This window comes from Sorex fumeus, unplaced genomic scaffold, assembly GCF_029834395.1.
Source record: "Sorex fumeus unplaced genomic scaffold, SorFum_2.1 ptg000122l, whole genome shotgun sequence".
NCBI lineage: Eukaryota > Metazoa > Chordata > Mammalia > Eulipotyphla > Soricidae > Sorex > Sorex fumeus.
Genome location: NW_026606179.1, coordinates 62984963 through 63003603, shown reverse-complemented (window position 1 = coordinate 63003603; position 18641 = coordinate 62984963). Strand labels below are relative to the sequence as shown.

Below are 18641 nucleotides of genomic sequence, written 5' to 3'. Positions count from 1 at the left end.
GGCCCCTGGGTAGCCCCAGCCGGCCTTTCGAGGGCCCGAGCCCAGGGCTCCTCTGGGAAGCCACGGGGGCCTGTCTGGGGCTCTGGGCGCGCTGATGGACAGCCCTGGTCTCGGTGCCCACGGGGAAGCGCCTTCTCCCTGTGCCCAGGGACAGAGACGCTGGGGCACAGGGCCACGCCCCCCGTGAGCGGGACCAGGCCCCCTCTTCCGTGACGTCGGTGCCAGGGACCAGTGGGCTTGTTGCAGCACCCAAGGACACTCCACCCAGGGCCTGGGCAGCAGTGCCCTGCACCGGAGGGCTGGACGTGGGCGCTTGGACCATGGCTGTGGCTGTGGTGGGACCCCGTCTCCGAAGACTGGAGTGAGGCTCCTCAAATGGGGAAACTGAGGCTGGGGGAGACAGAATCCACCCCAGAACCAATCAGCGATTCCCACCTGGCCGGTCCACCCCGGGACCAGCTGAAGACCCGCTCAGGTTTCCAGCCCCCGAGGCCCTGGCAGGGACTCCCCTTCACGACTTGGGCCCTTTCCGAGTGTCACAAAGGACCCACTTGGCCCTTGGGAACCCCCTGCCCTAGGTTGACCCCCACCTTATGGGCACCGGCCGACCCGCCTCGTGGGCATGCTCCACTGTCCAGTAGATGTGCCAGGCCCCAGCACGGTGTGCAGCCGTGTGGTCCTCAGTGACCGCGGCCCTCTGGCCAGCTGGACACCAGAACTGGGCTGAGAGGCGCAGGGTCTGGGGGACACCAGCCTGGGCTCGGAAGGGGAGGGGGAGGAGAGGGGCCCTGGAACCCCTGGGAGCCTCACACGTGGAGACCCTCTCCCCAAGGGGCACCCATGCCTGCACACCTGTCCCTCTCACCTGTCTCTCCAACTGTTCCTTCACACCTCTTCCTTGTATGTGCCCCTCACCTACGTCTCACACCTGTTCCCTCACACTTATGCCCGCACACCTGTCTCCACAGGGTCTGAGGACACAGAAGGGCAGGAACCAGCTTTGCCTTCCAGCCAACTTGCCTTCCGGAGACCTCAGAGCCAGGAGGGTGGGAGAAAGGAGGAGGGGGCGGGGTGGGGAAAGAAGGGGCGGGGCTAGGTGGAGGGGCGGGGTGGGTAGGGAGGGGCGGGGCCAGGTGCTGGCCGAGGGGCAGAGCAGTCCCCCGGCTGAGCCCCGTGTCCCCACCACCCCGCCCCTGGCCACTCTCCCACTGCTCAGGACCCCACCCCCGCAGGCCCATGCCCAGCCCGGAGAAGGCCTGCGGGTGAGGGGAGCAGCCTTGCTTGAGTGGGGCTCTGCTCCGAGTCCAGTGCTCGGGGAGGGCCCTGCCCTGTGTCCCCCGTCAGACAACCCGGGTTGTCCTGTTGGGGGCTTGGGGGCAGCTCAGGGCCAGCACGGGGCAGCCAGAGCCCCTCTGGGAGTCTGAGCCGACGGTCCCGGTCCAACCCTCCCCCCATCGCGTGACCATGCCTCAGTTTCCCCGTCTGCTGTGGTGACGGGCTCCTCCGTGCCGTGCTGGCAGCACGGGCGCAGGCCAGCCCGTGGCGGGAGGCCGATCGCGGAAACCCAAGCTGCGGCTGGTCATGAATGGGCCCTTTCAGGCGGGGCCGGGCGCGGGCGGCAGCTGTGGCCGCCAGTGTCCGGCGTGGCCGGCTGCGCGTCCCGAGGGCTGCAGCGTCCAGGCCCACTGAGGCGTGTCTGTGCGGCCGCCCCAGCACCTGGGCCGGCCTGAATGACCTCACTGTGCAGCCCCGCGCTGCAGCCTGGCGCCGGCTCGGCCAACATTCCTCCCCAAGAATGCGGCGGCTTCCCGGGCACGCGTCCTGCCCGCGGCCCGGCCCCGGCCTGGCTGGAGCCTCTCGGCCCCCGGGACAGGTGAGTCTGCCAGTCGCCACCGGCTCTGGCACCAGCAGCTTTTCCCCACGCCTGGCCGGCTGATGCCCTGCTCGGTCTCCCGGTGTCCCCCAGGAACCCCAGGCCCTCCCCACGCTCCCTGCTTTCCACAGGTGATGCCTCCTCCAGGCAGCACTCCAGGACTAGAGGTAACAGGGGCCTTCAAAGGTCTCACCGTCACTCTGCGCTCACGAGTGTTCACGCATGGCGTAGGCTCGTCTGCACGTGTGTTCACTGGCGAGTGCATATGCATGTGGGGCGTGAGTGTGCAGAAACACACGTGAACACAGGGGAACACACGTGTATGTGTGGCTGCCCCCAGCCCGCCCATCAGCCCGGGCCTCACCTCATGCCTGTCCCGGTCACTGCTGGCAGGGCACAGAGCGGGGGGAGGAGCCTCAGCATCTCTCCTGCGTGGGTGGCTCCAGGGCAGCCCTGGCCCTGCCCATGCAGCTGGACAGAGCTGCCGACCCTTCCCCAAGGCCAGCGGCCCGAGGTGAGATCCACCCACGTAGCCCAACAGCGACTTCCCGGCCCCCAGGGGAGCGGGACCCCCAGGGCTTGCAGACGCCCCCGGCAGGCTCCTGCCCTGCCTCCAGCTGCCCCCCTCCCGTGACCCCCCCCCCCCCCGTCTGTCCGCCGCGGCCGCTGCACTTCAGTAAGTGCTGGATCGCTCCCAGCCCTCCTGGCGAGCACTGGAGGCCGAGCCTAGAATAACATCGGCTTCCTCTCCGGAAGCCTGGCTCACCGGGTTCAGGTGGGGCTGCCGCAGCGTGGGGTCACTGCCTCCGTTCTCAGCGGTCTAGGGTTCTGGGTGGGCGTGAGGGGGGACTGCGCTCACACAGATCCCCCACGTGCCACCCCCTCACCAGCCACAGCCTCATCCCCCACACAGCCCTCGGCTTCCACCTCTCGGCACGCGCCTGGCACCCGGTGCCCACCCTCAGCCCGGCGGGGTCTCTCCTCGTGGGCTTCCTGGCGGGAGGCCACACCTACCTCAGCCCCACCGCGACCCGCCTGCAGCCCAGCTGCAGGACTGGACGTGTCCCGACCCCGGCCCAGACGGCAAACAAGATCTAGCAGCACCGTGACCAGGGCTGAGAGGGGCCAGTATAGCCCGGCAGGACTGTCGAGAACAGCAGCAATGGCCAAGCACCGCCGAGCCAGTACCCACAGCCGGGCAATACCCACCGCCGGGCAATACCCACTGCCAGCAAATGCCCACTGCCGGGCAATACCCACCACCAGCCAGCACCCACCGCCGAGCCAGCACCCACGCCAGCCAGCACGAGCGGTGCTCTGTGGGTGCTACGAACTCAGGGAGAAGAGCAAGATTTTCCCTATGATTCAGGCTCTGAAGGGACACTGAGTGGTGGTGATGGTCCCGATGGTGATGGGGACAGTGACGGGCAGTGAAGATGGTGACGCCGCTCCTGCAGCCTCCAGGGCCCCAGCACTGCGTGGGCTCGGCCAGGGGACCCCGGGCCCTCCCTCACGCTCAGCACACTGACCAGCTGCAGGTCTCAGCTTCAGGGGTCGGGGGGACGTGAGCACGGGGCTTGGCTGGGCACCAAGGTGCCCCGACACAGGCAGGCCGCGGGCAGGCACGGCGGGGGACCGGGCTCCTGCCTCACATGGCAACGGGGGCCAGGCTGGACAGGCAGGCGGGGGCGTCCCGAGTCCCTGCCAGGGCACCCAGAGAGGGGCGTCGGGGAAGGGACGGGCCAGGCACGGGGCATTCTCCCTTTCACTGGCGTGCGGCACCCCAAGATCCCTGGAGTGAGGGAGACCCTTTGGGTGCAGCGAGGTGCCGTGGGGGACTCTGGGCTGAGCACCCCGTCCATCTGCTCGGACACACTCTGGGGGCAGTGTCCCTGGAGGATGGCTGGCCTCGGGCAGACCCTTGCACCCGCCCCCAGGACTGGGGGACAGCCATACAGGAGCTGTCTCAGGGGTCCGAGTGAGTGGGGCCCACCTGGCCTCGCGCGTCGGGCACGGCTCCAGTGTCAGGGCTGGGGGACGGTCTTGCTGGGAATGACGACACAGGACGGGGAGTGGCCGTGGGGCCTGGGGCTGGGGCCCAGGGAGGACACGGGGGCCCGGGGTGTGGGGTGCAGCAGCCTGTCGGATGGGGGCCAGGGAGGGCCCAGTCAGCCTGTCCACACCTGTCCCCAGTGGGAGGCCAGCGCAGGGGGGATGTGGGGTCTGTCCTGCTTGCTAGAGCCCCTGAGGGGAGTTCTGAAGCTGACCGCGGAGCCCCCGCCCCCGTAAAGCCCCGCCTGGGTGACCCCAGAGGGACCCCATGGGTGACCCCAACCTGTGCCCTCATTGGTGCCCCCAGTGGCTCCGGCGGGAATTGCTGGAAAGCCCCAAAGAACAGGTTTGTGGGGGCAAAGTGCGCTGCCCACTACACCACACACCAGGCTGCAGACCCAGAGTAACTCCATCAAGAGAGCTGTGCTTCCTGCTGGCCAGACAGGTACCGGCCGCTCCCAAGTCCCCCGCTGTGGCATCTCTGGCCCCCCGCCAGGAGGATCCCTGTCGGCCCGGGGTCACAGATTCCCCCACACAGGCACCTGCCTCCCTATTTCACCACAGAGCAGTTTCCAGAAGACTCTGGTGCTCGCCCGTGACTAGCGGAGTGTAAGAGTCAGCACAAGTCCTTGAACGCCATCTGCCCGAGTCCCCACATCCCAGGGTCCTGCTGCCTGGGGCTGGGGGTCTTGCACTCCCACCAGGGGCTGTACCCACCCAGATTCACAGCTGGGCTGTGGACATGATGAGAAAGAGTGTGTGTGCCTCACTGGCAGGACACATGGGCATGTATGGTACACGGGCACACATGGGCACAGATGAGCACACACTAGGCACAGATGGGTACACATGGGCACGATGGGCACACATGGGCACAGACGGGTACACACCGGCATGCATGGGTACAGACGGGCACACAGGCTCTCATGTGCACGCATACCAGCTCACACAGGCACACACGCGTGTACCTGGGTCTACCTGCCAGCCCAGGTGGGCAGTGTCCACAGCACCGCTAGCCCCCCAGGATGGGTTCGCCCCAGCCTCAGTGACTCACCAGACCCCTGAGGACTTGCCGGCTGAAGGGCCTGGGGAGGGTCAGCCTGGCTCCAGCTCGGAGCCCCCAGCTGCCCGGGTCCCTGGGTTGGGGCTGCTCGGGGGTCCTCTGGGGAGGAGGAGTGAGGCCTGTTGCTGAGGCGTTCCGTCCCCACAGGGTCCCCGTGCTCCTACTGCTCTCGGGGTCCATGTGGGTCCTAGGGCTGCACCTCCCTCAGGCGTATTCCAGGGACATCAAGGGTGGGGGCTGGGGGCCGGGGGTCGCTGAGTTCATTCTCCAGCTGGGCTGTGGGGATGGACTCTGGGTACAGGCTTGGGCGGGAGCCAGGGCTAATCCCTTTCCTGCCTCCGGCCCCCAAGAGCCCCAGCTCTGACCCCTCCGCTCTTCCAGGGACGCGGCGGGGCAGCCAAGGCTCTGCGCTGGGGCCTCAGGGTGCTGGGCCCCGCCAGCTGGACTCCGACCGTGCTGGGGGCGAGTCCTGCCTCACTGTCCTTGGGGCGTCGATGGGCTGGGGAATGGCCCTGGGGTGGGGGCTCACTCCAGCGGCCCCGGCACCACATGACGGCCACTCAGCTGCAGCTCGGGGTGCAGACTGACTCTTGCCCCCATAACCCACCCACCCTGTTCCAGGGGGCCGAGAGTCTCACACACCCCCAGCAGCTCCGCAGGCCCAGGCCGATGGCGAGGGACAGGCATGCCATCCTCCTGGCCGGCTGCAGGCACGACCCCCGGCCCAGGCCAGGAAAACTCAAGGAGCGTCTGGGACGCGCCCGGCTATGGGTCCGCGATGCTGAGAGCCACCCCGGCTACGTGGCCACACGGGCACCGAGGTGGGAGTGAAGCACCGAGCCTGGCCCTTCCTGGGGTCAGAGTACACCGGGGCCACCCGGGCATCTTGTGGCTGAGGGGCACTGCCTGCGGGGCCCCTGCCCTGATCTGGGTGTGTGCGGTCAGGGTGAGGGCAGCTGGTGGGAGGGAGGCTGAGGCCAGGCATGAGGGCCCCTGGCGGCGTCCTCCCTGGAAACACGGGAAGTGTTTTCCATCTGTGACTCAAACTGCCTGTGTTTCTGCCATCAGCCAGGACAGGGTCGGGCCAAGTCTGGAGGCCGGAGCTGTGTGGGTTGGCAGGCAGGGCACGGGCCTGTGTGTGACCTGCGCTTCATACTCCTGCATATGCGTGTGGCAGAGGCGCACGCCGGGAGGACACACAGCACACAGACAGGCGTGGGGTCCGTGCACACACCATGGCGTGTGGCACATAGCACATGTGAATGCATGTGAAGGCACAGCACACACACGTGCATGTGGGCACACCAGCCCTGTCCATGCATGCAGTGCACGCACATGTGCACACGGAACATACGTGTGAGGGACCCACTGTGAGTCCACGCCTGTAACTCAGGATGCCCAGCATATACACGCAGGCAGCACACGCCTCAAATCTGTGCACACGCCTCAAATCTGGGCACCCGGATTAGAAATGCTCCCCCGCACATGCGTGCAACACGTGGTGACTGTGTGTGCGTGCCCACAGCAAAGTGGCGACAGGCCGTGTGCGTGTGCGTGTGCGTGGAGAGCTTGGGCGGTGCCCCTCCCACGCGGGGTCTGGCCAGCGCCTGCAGGAACCAGGGCTGCTGCCCGGTGGCTGGACGCTTCCTCCCCTCCAGTCCAGGCCGCTGGCCAGCAGCACGCGGCACCTTCAGATCTTTCCGAGTGAAGTGATGGAAAGCGGGGGGCTGGGCCTGCCGCCACCTCCTGGAAGGCCGTGCACACACGCGTGTCAGCCCATGTTCCCGTGTGTGATGCCAGGGCTGTACGGCCTCAGGGGGCCCGGCCCTCATGCAGCCCCCACAGCCTGGGTGCTGGGGCCCAGCACCCCAGAAAGGCCAACTGGCCGCCTCTGTGCCCTGCAGGCTGCCATGCTCAGACTGAAAGAAGCTTCTGGAACAACCTTGTGTGCCTGGCAGACCCAGAATCAGTGTAGGAGGAAATGGGGGTAGGGCTGGCTCTGAGCCCCGGGTCTGTCGGAAGAAGCACATTCCCCCGCACTCCAGGGTCACCCCAAGGTGGGGAAACCCGAAAGTCAGAGCCCTGGGGCGCAGAGCTGATGGGGGCCTGCCCGGGAACTGCCCAGTCCCTGGCCCACGGACATCAGTGCTGGGCATCCTGGGACAGCAGCCTGGTAGCCTCCAAGCCCCACAGCTGGAAGCATCTAGAACCTTCTATACGCAGACCCTGAAAGTGCCAAGTCAGTTCTGGAGTCAGGCTGAGGGGAGCCTCCTCCCCTTCCTCCAGGAAGCCTTCCAGCTCCCCACGCCCCAGGGCTTGCACCGCCACACGGACCCCATGTGACCGACAGGCCCCCGGCATGCAGGGCTGGCTGGCCCCCGGGGCTGGACTCCTGGCCACTCTTGGGCTTCATGCTGTAGCCAGATACTGCTCACTGCTCCTGTGCCCCCACAGCCCAGGGCCCCCACGACAGGGGCTGTGACCAGAGGAGCTCTGGCTGCGAGCGGAGCCTGGTAAGGACCTCAGCAGTTCCCGGGGGACCCCAGCCTCTGCAGGGTGGATGTGGGGTGAAGGGAGGCCCCCAGTCCCCAGACCTGCCATTCTGAATCCCCGACACCATCTCAGATGCCCCCAGACCCCCGTCATGTCTGTGGCAGCTGCACTCCCCCCGGGGCGCTCCCCGTGCCCCCGTGTCCTGTGGCCAGCGCTCCTCTGGCCTTCGTCTTCTGTTCGGTGAGTGGCCCTGAATCCCAGTGTTCTAGTGCCAAGCGATGGAGACTCCTTTCCAGAGGGGTGTCCAGGGGCCCGGGGGCCCAGGAGGGCCAGTAGAACACCGACCCTGACACCTGCCCAGAACCTGTCGTGACACACCTGTCCTGTCACACCTCACACCTGTCCTGTCATGCCTGATCTACCACACCTGTCTGTGACACCCCGGGCTTGAAGGAGGCCCAGGATCCACAGTGGGAGCAGGGACTTTGGGGGACCGCACGGTGGCACCTGTGAGAGTGTTCGGCTTCCGGCCACCTGGGACATGTGCTCACCTGAGAGCAGCTCTGAGGGGGAGGAGCACTGAAGGGCCACACCAGGGTCTCCAGTGCCCGGACCTCACGGCCATCAGTGCAGCCCCTTCAACGGGGATGCAGTCCTCGGGGTGTTTCCTGGGCCCCGAGTGGGAAGAACACGGAGAGGCTGGAAGCGGCACGTGGGCAGTCCTGCGATGCGGGGTCCCCTCGCTTGAGCCGGGCAGAGACGCCCTGAGGCTGCGCCCAGCCCCCAGCACAGCGGTGGCTGCGGCTGAGGTTCCCACGGGCTCAGGGCCCAGAGCGGCCGCCTGTCCTGTGCTAAGCCACAGCATTCTGGAAGCGCCACTGAAACTCGAGCCTGAGGCCGCCTGAGTCACCCCGTCCTGCAGCTGGCAGAAGTGCCTCTGTTTACTCCTGAGTGACTGCTCAGCGAGTCCCCCCCCCCCCCCCCAGGGACACAAAGCAGCCTCCCAGGCCCAGGCACTGGTCTGCCGGGGCAGAGGACACGGTGACACAGGCCCCGTTCCGAGGGGGAAGCTTGGGGAGTCCCGCCATGCTGGGCGCCAACTCCCTGGACCAGAGGGAACTGTCCCCCAGATCAGCATCAGGAGGCCCTGAACGACGGGTGTCCACGAACAGATAAGAATGATGTGAGGGAGAAGTGCCTGTGGAGGTGACGGTGTGACGGTGGTGGTGGAGGTGGTTGTGATAGTGGTGGTGATGATGGCGATGGTGGTGGTGGTGATAGTGGTGATGGAGGTGATGGTAGTGGTGGTGATGGTGTGTCAGCAGGAAACGCACCGTGGGGGCCAGAGAGGTAGTACAGTGGGTAGGGCACTTGTCCTGCACCACCTGATCAGGGTTCAATCCCCAGCGTCCCATGTGGTCCCCCAAGCCCTGCCAGGAGTAGTTTCTGAGCCCAGAGCTAGGAGGAACCCCTGAGCATCACCGGGTGTGACCCCCCAAAGCAAAATGAACAACAACAATCCAACCCTGACAGACACCGTGGCCCACATCACCTGGGGTGTGGCTGGGCCGGGGGCCTCAGCCCGGGTACCGGGCACTGCTGCCGACATCCCTCGCTCACAGATGCCTCGTCTGTCCTCAGGGACCAGGGCCAATGTCCTGCTCCTGCCCCTCCTGCCCTTCGGGACACACCCCTGCCACTGGGGCCCAGAAACCCTTGTCTCAGCACTGGAGGCTTTGCCACTTGCCCCGGGAGGGACCTCCCCGGCTGAGAAGCTTCCTAAGTCGGGGTGAGGGATGGGGTTGTTCAGACTGGGAGGAGGATGGCCAGAGATGAGAGAGGGCGAGTGAAGAGCTTCCCAGGCTGGCCCTGGATTCCTCAGCGCAGACGTCAGGGCCCTGCCCGCACCCCGAGCCGGGCCATGACATCAGCCACAGGCAGGATGTGGGGGGCCGCCTCCCCACAACCAGATGTGCCTGGGGGAAGGGCCAAAACTCTGTCCTGGTGGGGTCTGGGCTCGAGTGTGGGCCTGAGGGGCTGGGAGCTGAGTCAGGGGCTGCCCCAGGGCAGGCTGGAGCCCAGAGGGCACCTTGGAGTCTGAGAGGCTGCACGGGGGGTGCAGGGGGGCAGCTGTGGGTCTGGGGGATGTGGCTGTGGCATGGGTGGGTGACTGTGGGGTCCCGGAGGTGACTGTGGGGTCCTGGGTGTGGCTGTGGGTCCTGGGGGTGACTGTGGTCCTGAGGGTGGTTGTAGGTCCTAGGGTGACTGTAGGTCTCCGGGGGTGGCTGTGGGGTCCCGGGTGGCTGTGGGTCCTGGGGGTGGCTGTGTTCACAGCTTGGCCCCGGTCACCCTGGTGAGGGATCCTTCGTGAGTCATAAGCACCCCTCGACGGCCTCTGAGACTCTCCAGCCTCCTTGCCCAGCCCGGCTCTGAGCAGGGTGCCCACTGGGGGCAGGCCCAGGTGCCCTGAGCCCATGCCTCCAGCCAGCCCTGGCCCACGGTGGCAGCGGGGCATATGGGAGCATTTTCTGCTGAGGAAGCGGGTGGGTGGCAGTGCCAGGTCTAGAGGCGGCGGTGGGGCAGCTGGGCTGGTCCCGTTGGTGCCATCAGCCCGGGCAAGCATTTCCCGGGGCCCTTTCCTCACCTCACCTTCAGCAGTTGGAGGGTGGGGCAGCCCCAGGTCCGATGACCGCTCAGGACTGACTGTCCAGCCACTGGAGCATGGTCTGTGGACCCGGTCCCTGTGCCAACACCGTGACTCAGCAGGGGTGGGGTCGGGGGACCCCCCCTGCAGCACTGAGAACCACACACGGGGTGAGGGGCTGACAGGCCAGGAGCTGCCGGGACAGGGCAGGGTAAGGCAGGCCGGGCACTGGCCCCATGGACTCAGGGTTCCAAGCTCCCTCGACACCCCGACTCGTCCCTGCTGACCTCCCTGCCTGGCCTCTAGGATCCTCAGGCTGTGGGTCCCTTGGGTCACTGAGGGTCCCGGCAGACCTCGCTGGGCCTCTGACTGGGGCAGAGCCTTTGGGCTGCAATCCGACGCCCCAGATGGGCGCGAGGGGCAGTGACGGATGGGACTGGGAGCTGCCATCCCAAGCCCCCGCCCCCGCCCCGTGTCAGGGTCAGGCTGCGCTCCAGGCAGGGAGGGGGCGGCCCCGGGCTCCCTCCATGCGAACTGCGGACGGCCTGAGCAGGCCCTTCCTCACCTCTAGGCGAAGCCCCCGAACCCTCTATCAGAGCCCCATGCACCCCGTTACCCCCCCCAGTCACCCCCTCACCCTCACCCAAGTGCCACGTGGGCCGTACGGGGGGAGGACGTGGGCGTCCCGACTGGCTGGTGGCCACGGCAAGCCTAGCAGGAGGGAATTCCGGGTGTCCGACATGGTGCAGGGCTGTCTGGGAGCTGGTGCCAGGGTGGAGTCGGTCCTACCTGCCTTCCCGGAGACGCTGCAGGCCACGGGGTACGGCCAGATGCAGGCCTGCTCCCATGGTCCCCCAGAACATGGGGGCCCCCTACAGACCTCAGGCTCCTGAGTCCCGGCTCCCATCAGATCAGTGATGGCACAGAAGCCTGGAAATGTGTCCACCAGAGATGTGGGCAGTCCCAGTCTCCAGGTCCATACCAGAGCCCCTGCCCATGCTGCCAGGCCTGAGGGGTGCTGGGCATCACCCCCTCTCCCCTGCTAAGGGCCCCGACGGGCTGGGCACGAGGGTCCCCTCAGACACCCCGAGGAGACTCATTTCCCGCCTGCTCCCTCTGCTTTCCTGGGGCCTCCCACCCCCGAGCACAGGCCACCCCCGGCCTGCCCAGTTCCCTGGGGCTGTGTGAGGGCACAGCTGCCCTGAGACCCTGCATGCGGGCAGCACCTGGCAGGCCCTCTACAAGAGCTGGGGCCAGGGGCGATCCCAGGCTTGTGTCCTTGGGGTGGGAAAGGTGCCTCTCAGGGGCCACTTGCTGGGGTCAGCACAGGAGTGGGGTGCCCACACCCTCCAGGATGGGGCTGGGGTCTCGTCAGCACACTAGCATGATGCAGTGAACCAGAGGAACCACATCACACTTAGAGGCAGAAAAAACACCTTCCAAGAACTGTGACACTCAGTATAGGTTGAACCAACTTCCCACACCCAGTAACCACCCGCCTTCCACACACCATCCATCCACTCACCATCATCCACCATCCATCCACCAATCTTTCTCAAGCACCAATGATAATGACAATGGTCGGCTACGCGATACCTTGGGGCAAGCCCTGCATGGGGGAGCAGGGATGGGAGCAGAGACAGATGCTCTCCTTGGCTGGGGCTGGTCGCGCAGCCTAGACGCTGGCAAGTGCTGCCTCTACCCGCCAGCCTCTGTCCTGGTCAGGTCCTCGCACCCAATTCATGCTCCAGAGTCCCAGCCCGTCTGGGTAGGCCGTCCGGGGCTCGGGAGGGAGACACTCACCGGAAGACCCGCCCAAGGCCAGAATGTTCCAGGTGAAACAGCCGGGTGCCAGGTGACCAGCCCACAACCTCTCCCTCACGGCGGCTCGGCCCAGGGTGGAGCCGGAAGCTGCCAGGGCCTCCTGATTCGGAACCCAGTCAGGCGCGGGCACCTCGACCACACCGAGCACAGCAGGGTCAGAGCCCAACCGGCCAGGGGCTGAGGCCTGGCCCCACTGCCCAGCTCACACACCCTGCATGCCTTAACCACCCAGGCTCCGGGTGTCGCCTGTCCCCATGAAAGTCAGCTCCTCACACCCTCTGGCCCTGCCTCAGGTTGACATCTTCACTGGAAAGGGGTTTCTAGGGGCTGGAGAGATGGTGCCGGATGCCCAGCCCCCCTGAGAGGGACCCCCAAAACTCAGAGCTGGGAGCAGCCTCCGAGTTCTGCTGATGTGCCCCCACCCCACTGCAAAAAAAAAGGGGGGCTTAGTGTCCAGAAACAATTGGTCAATGCCTGTCCATGTCCCTGAGGGGCCAGAGACTCCTGTTCCAGCATGTCCAGGCTGTACCCGGGATCCCGGGAGCGCCTAGGAAACTGCATCCAAAGGGGAAGGGCAGGCTACAGGCCATGCAGGTAGGATGCCCGCTCCTCCACCATCAGACCTCCTGAGGATGGGACGGGGGCCTCCTTCCCTGGCCTCCTCTCGTGGCCTCCTCCGTGGGGTCACTGCTGAGCCTATCCCAGCGGGGTCCCTGGCAGGTCTGGGTGCTGAGGGGTGCCCAGTCTGGGGACAGCAGGGTGTGTGGTGACCGTGGGGACTCCAATCCAGGTGCCTCTGGGCTCTTACACAACAGGAAGCACCCCAGAAAACAGGAGACCGTTTCCAATTATAGGAAGAATGTTAAGATAAATATTTCCAGGTTTTGATGAAAAGCAGCTCTGGGTGAAAGAAAAGTGGAAAGTCCGAAAAACAGGCTCTGCCGCAGGCCGGCTTCCAGAGCACCGTGCAGGGAGCGGCTCCCGCCTCCCCAAGCCCCCAGCCCCACTTACCACGGAGCGGGGTCAGAAACAGATGCGCCCTTTCCCAGGGGCAGGCAGCACCTCCAGGGCCCCCCACACCCTCACTCCCCAGGGCAGGGCCTGGAGCTGGTGGGGCCCGGATGTGCCGTGTCTGTGGAGGGCAGAGGTGAGTGCCTGGCCCCGGCTCACCACATGCTGTCCTCTGTCCTCATGCCCGCAACTGTCCTCTGGCTTGGGGACCAGACAGGCACCCAACAGCTCTGCTCCCTGTCCCAGTGAGGGACCCACAGCAGAAGCACACACATGCAGACAGACATGGGACACGTGTAGACACACCGAGACCACAGACACACACGCTCTCCTGGCCCGACTCACTCCCACCCGCTCTCACTCCAGGTCTGTGCCCTGGGCTGGGTGCTGCGGCTGGGTTAGACGGACACACGATGGGGCGAGGCCATGCGCTTGCAGCCCAGGGCGGCGGCTCGCCGGTCCTCTGCTCGGCCCAGGGAGGGTTCTGCAACGGGGAAGACGAGCTGGCCCATCCCTGTGTGAGGTCTCTGCCCTGTGAGGCAGCGCGCGGGGTGGGGCTGTCTCTCCCTCTCCCTCCTGGCTTGATCCTGACTGCTGGTGGGGGTCGTGACGAGTGTGTCCGCCAAGAGAGGGACACCCGGCCAGTAGATAAGGGGATTGGACGGCTGCAGCCTTTTCCATGAAAATGGACCTCGGAAGCCTTGGCGAGCCGGGCGGAAGCTGGGGAGTGAAGTTAGGCCAGGAAACGCCCGCGCCACCTCAGGCGGGCAGAGCGCCAAGGCCTGCTGCCCGCGGGCCCTGTCTGGGACCTGGAGCCATCTTGTCCCAAGGTCCCCGCTCTGACTCCCATAGGCTATGGCCAGTCTGTGTCCCCATGATGTCTCAGGTCGCGGAACCAAGTAGCTGCACTCAGGTGGAGACAGGAGGATCCAGGTGCTCAAAGCCCCAGGGACCCGGCGGACCACTGAGCAGCCCCGCTCTCCAACCCGCCCTGCAAGGGGTCTGGATCTCTCGGATCAAAGAGCTTTCAGTCCAGTCAGAGGGAGGAGGTGACAAGAAAACTGGCCTCAGGAAGCACCTGCCTGACTTCATCCTAGTGTGTGGATGACCGACAGTGAGTCACTCTGGACACTGGACTGGGCACCAGCGAGTCACAATGGACACGAGTCATGCACATAGTGGACATGACCAGCAGTGCCCCATACTGTGTCCATGACTAATGTGGGCGTGCCTGTGCGCCCAGCAGTGGCTGGAAGCTTTCTCAAACCTCCGTAAGACGGTGCTTTTGTCCATGAGGTCTTCATGGACCCTCACGGGGGCTCCCAGCCCACCTCCTTCATTCAGGGGTCATTTCCGGCCCTGCACTCAGGGAGCCACAAGGGGTGCTGGGATCGAGGCGAGCGCCCTCCACACAGCACCTCCTGGCCCCATTCTTGGGCCCTCACTGTCCCCTCACCTTTGGGGGGGGGCTGGGCCCCCTCTGTCCCCCCCCAGCCTGGACCAACCCTCCTGTCTCCTGGGCGTGAGCCACCTCTGCCTTCACATGGCTCTGCCGCCAGCCGCTACAGGAATTGTGGATGACAGAAAGGGAGGCAGGCAGGACCCAAGGCCGAGGAAGGCGGGGACACAGAACCTCTGACCCCAGCACGGCAGTCTGGCAGGAGCCTGCATCTCCCGGGCGAGAGCTTCCTGCCGGCCGAGCTACCCCGGGTCTGCTCTGGGCAGGCGGGTTTTTGTCGTGTTTATGTGTGAGAGTAAACAGATTCCCCTTCAAAGATACCGAGGCCTGCAGGGGGTCAGTGTGGCTCCCAGCTGCCATCCTGCAGGTGTTGGGGACTGGCCGGGTAGCGGCCACCTGATAAGCCCACAGGACATGGGAGCTGTGGGCTGATTCCGTAGGGTGCCCCCAGGCGGTCAAAGGAGAGAGGGTCAGACAGACACTGGGTGAGCCGTGCTTCCGCCGGGTGGGGATAGGGTGGGACTCGGGACCCACAAGCACCCCACATCACCATAGCACCCCAGCAGCCATCCTTAACTCCGGATACAGGAAATAGCCCTATGGTGCCAGAGAGAAGCAGAGAGAACTGCAGCTCATGGCATGGCTGAGTCACACACGACTCTCGTTCACAGACTCACAGCCACGGTCACTCAGGGCCAGTGCACCTTACAGACACGGTGTTGTTCACCAGCATGGTGTGGCTTACAAAACACAGTTTACAGACACGGTGTCACTTTCAGACATGGTGTCATTCACAGTGTCACTCAGACATGGTGTAGCTCACAGACATGGTGTTCAGAGGTACAGTATAGTTTACAGACACAGTGTCACTCAGACACGATGTAGTTTAAAGACACAGTGTCACCCAAACACAGTGTAGTTTACAGACACGGTGTCATTCAGACACAGTATAGTTTATAGACATTGTCATTCAGACATGGTGTAGTTTACACAGCGTCACTCAGACACAGCGCAGTTTACAGTGTCATTCACTGTAAACACAGAGTAGTTTACAGACAGTGTCATTCAGACATGGTCTTTTTTACACAGTATCACTCAGACACAGTATAGCTTAGTGTCACTCACAGTGTAGTTTACAGCGTCATTCAGACATGGTGTAGTTTACAAACACAGTATCACTCAGATACAGCGTAGTTTACAGACAGTGTCACACACAGACACGGTGTAATTTATAGACAGCACCAGACAGACACGGTGTAGTTTATACAGTGTCACTCGAGCATGGTGTAGTTTAGACACAGTGTAATTTATAGTGTTTCTCACAGGCACTGTTAAATTTAGATACAGTGTCACAGGCACACCGCTGGTCAGAAACACTACCTGTTCAGTGCACACAGCGCTCTTATTGGACAGGCCAAGCTCTCAGTACAACACCTGGGTCTAGGAAGCTCTGAAGTAATGATCCAAGGTGGCGCCAGGTTCTTGGGGAGAAGGAAACACGCCTGCTGACAGGAGCAGAGCCTGCTGCATGCCAGGATCCCCGGGAGAGTGAAGGCACATAAGGGGGGCAGAGGAGGGGTCTCCAGAAGCTGTGGTGGTGTCAGGGCAGGGGCTGGACAGGAGCCTCCACTGGCATCCCAGGGTACAGTCTCCTCACCTCCCTCCCCGCCCCCTCCAGGCACCAGGGACCAATGTGTCCCAAGGAAGCTGGATTTGGGGGGGTGCTGGCGATGGGGCAGCTCTATGGGTGGCCTGCAGCGCTCAGGGGCCCCTTGGGAAAGGGAAGGGGCAGGTCACAGGCGCAGAATGAAGGTGGCTCGGACTGGCCAAGGCTCTCCCACATGGGCCAGGGAAGGTGGCGGAAAGAACAACCCCCAACTGTGGCCAGGCACGGGCTGCAGCGGCGATGAATGAATGCCCGTGGACTCACTGACAGGCAGTGTGGCCAGGCCTGAGCGCCCGGCCTTTCTCCATGCCACCGCCACGGGTATGCTGTTGCCAGGAGTGTTACCTGAACTGTGCAGCTGTGGTCTCCCCGACATGGCACAGCCTCTGCCGGGCCCGTGTGCAAGTGGTGCCCACGCGGGCCTGGACCTTGTGCGGAGCCCGGAGGACACTGGTAATAGGCCGTGGTGGGGGTCACCCAGCTTCCATGGGGGTAGCGATGGCCCAGCAGCCCTCAGCTTAGGGGCCTTCCGGCAGCTGTCTGGGATTCTTGGTGGGTGGGGGTGGGTTACTGCTTTGACCCAGCTCACTGGCCCCCGAAATGAGGAGGAAATTGCAGGAGGCCCCTTGCCAGTGGCGCCGTGCTGCCAACTCCCTGGGGACAGTGTGTGTGTGTGTGTGTGTGTGTGTGTGTGTGTGTGTGTGTGTTGGGGGGGGCTGGGAGGGCCAAGAGAGCAAAGCAGCAAAGGCCCCAGGGCCGGACATGTCACGAGCACAGAATGGGCTTTGGGGACACGACCGACACAGTACCTGTGGTGCCCGCTGCCCAGAGTGTCATCCGTCCTGGCACAGAGGGTCGCGAGACTGGAGGCCTCTCACCTGCTGTGCCCGGCCGTGGACTCCGCCTGGCCGAGCCTGCCGTACTGTGCCCAGAATGCTGACACGCCTGTGAAGGCGGCACGGAGCACACACCGGCTGGCCCTTTCGAGACCCAGGCCCCGCTCCCTGCAGTCACCCGATGCCGCTGGCCTGGCCTGGCTCTCCCTCACACTCCCCAGAGATGAAAAAGTGAAAGTCAAATGCACAGAGTCCCCTTTTCCTTGAACTTTTCATTTGAAATAATGACCAGCCAGGCCCTGTTTAGCTGAGAGGAAGGCACCGCGCCGGTCTCTCCCCTGGCACCCTGCCCAGGGAGGGGCTAGCAGAGCATGTGGGGCTGCCTTAGCGAGCCCAGACACCCCCCCTTCTACACGCATGTATCCAAGCACCAATGGGTGCATATGTGGCTGTGAGGTGTGTGCACAAGCCTACGGACACGTGTGCTTATGCATGTGTCTATGTACTTGTGTCCATATGCGCCTGCTCATGTTCTACGCACATACATGTCCATATGTGTGCGCCCATGTCCACACACACGTTCGTATGTGCCTCAGTGTGTGTTACGCACACATACATGTCCAGATGATTGTATAGGCGTGGATGCCTGAGTGCATGCATATGTGTCTGAGTATGCAAACACGTGCAGACATCTGTGCACACACAAGTAAGCCCATATATACACACGCGTGTGTCTGTGCCCATGTGAAGGCACACATCTACCTCTGAGCAAGCATACACGTGTATTCTGCTGCCTCAAGGGAACAGACCCCACATGCAGCTGTGTCAGGGGTTTCCTCTGTCTGGGGACACACGACGCCCAGCAGCCAGCTGATGCCCCATAGTCCCTCTGAGCGGCTCTGATACCCTCACAGCTGCGTGTCTGTCCCAGCCTCAGCCTGTGTCCTGGTCAGGGAGTCCTGGGCTGGGCGCTGGGTGCCCACGCGCCTGGCCACAGCATGGGGTCAGGAGTGCCTGTCACAGGGACAAGGCCGTGGACAGGGCCCCCTGGGCAGGGCAGTGCCGGGGGTTGCCACAGGCATGGTCGGAGCTGTGGGAAGGCCAGTGGCACGCCTGCACAGGAAGCAGTGCGAAGAGGCGGTGGCGAGGAAGGCCCCGGCCGCCGCCACAGCACCCCAGCCCTGCGGGCTCCCCGAGGCCTCCGGGCGGAAGGCTGGGCCGTGGGCGTGTGGGGTCTTTGACAGATGCCCGCTGAGGACACGCGGGGGGTAGGGGGAGGCGCTCGTGGTTCCTCTGCGCGGCGCTGGCCTCAGGGCCGGGTGTGGGAGGCCTCCGTCCGCGGGGACGCTCCAGCCAGGAAGGAAGCGCACTGTCCTGCCAAACGCTGCCAGATGTGTGGGGCTGCGGGCCGGGACCACGGCTTCCCCAGCCCAGGCCCCGCCCGCCTGGCACGCGGCCCGGCCAGTGCACGGGCTGAGGACGTGGCCTCCTGGCCACGCGCGCACACACACGCAGGCTGTTCGGGGCTCCCCTCCTGGCCGTGCCAGCCCGCCCCGGGCATCACTGGGAGCCTCCAAGGCCGCATCAGTGGCCGGCGGGGTGGGGGACCCGCGCCACGGGAGCCTGCTCCGAGCAAGCCCCTGCCCGTGCGACCAGGGAAGACACCGTGGGGGCCACCGGGCACCGGCTCACGGCACAAACGTCCTCGCCAGCCCGGCCG

At 64.8% G+C, this 18641-nt stretch overlaps 1 protein-coding gene across 1 annotated transcript in view; it reads right to left on the bottom strand.

Moving 5' to 3' along the window:
• Window positions 1-1942: 1942 nt before the first annotated feature.
• JPH3 (junctophilin 3) overlaps window positions 1943-18641 on the bottom strand; it is a 111082-nt gene continuing 94383 nt past the window's right edge. Inside the window, exon 6 of the mRNA XM_056136981.1 lies at window positions 1943-1954. The gene's annotated coding sequence lies outside the window, so the exon portion shown is untranslated. The remainder of the gene's footprint in view (window positions 1955-18641) is intronic.